Below are 649 nucleotides of genomic sequence, written 5' to 3'. Positions count from 1 at the left end.
CTCGGATATGAGTTAAAAAAAAAAAAAAAAAAAAAATTCGGCTATATTTAAAAAGGGGAGGGCCGCTGGGCCTCTTTATTACTTTTTCTTGTGCTTTTGCAATAATCAGCTGCGAGTAAGCCACTAGTACTACGACTGCTGCTGCTCTGAACCGCAGCAAGCCCTGGGGAACGCTCAGTGACAGACAGTAGTCAAGTAGACAGAAGACTCAGCACTGAAGAAGAGTGTAAACTATAAATTACATTGAAAATAAAAGTCCTTTAATTAAAAGCTGTTCAGTGCATATGTCACGGGCCGTTTGTATTCAGGACAGTCCCTCCTGCCAGCAACACCACTGTGTGGGCTCCCAGAGGAGGGGGGGTGGTAAATACACCCGGCCCAGTTTTCAGAAGTGTTGAATAACCCCCAGTTTCCACTGAAATCAGTGAGGACACAGCATTTCTCAAAATCACTGATGCTCACACAGCAAAAGGCTAACTCCTACCAACAAACTCAATACAGCGATAAATTAAGAAGGGTCTGAAGCAGGAGGTGGGACAGGGTGGGAGGAGGGGGGCTTGCACACAAAGTTGTTATTTCTTCAGACCGACGCGCACGCACAGGTTAGTAACTGGAGATGTTGTTTTAAAAGATTTGGAGCTATTGGCTT

This window comes from Calidris pugnax, unplaced genomic scaffold (assembly GCF_001431845.1).
Source record: "Calidris pugnax isolate Ruff unplaced genomic scaffold, ASM143184v1 scaffold144, whole genome shotgun sequence".
In the NCBI taxonomy this organism is placed as follows: domain Eukaryota; kingdom Metazoa; phylum Chordata; class Aves; order Charadriiformes; family Scolopacidae; genus Calidris; species Calidris pugnax.
The sequence above is the reverse complement of the archived record's forward strand: the minus strand, read 5'-3'. Positions refer to the sequence as shown.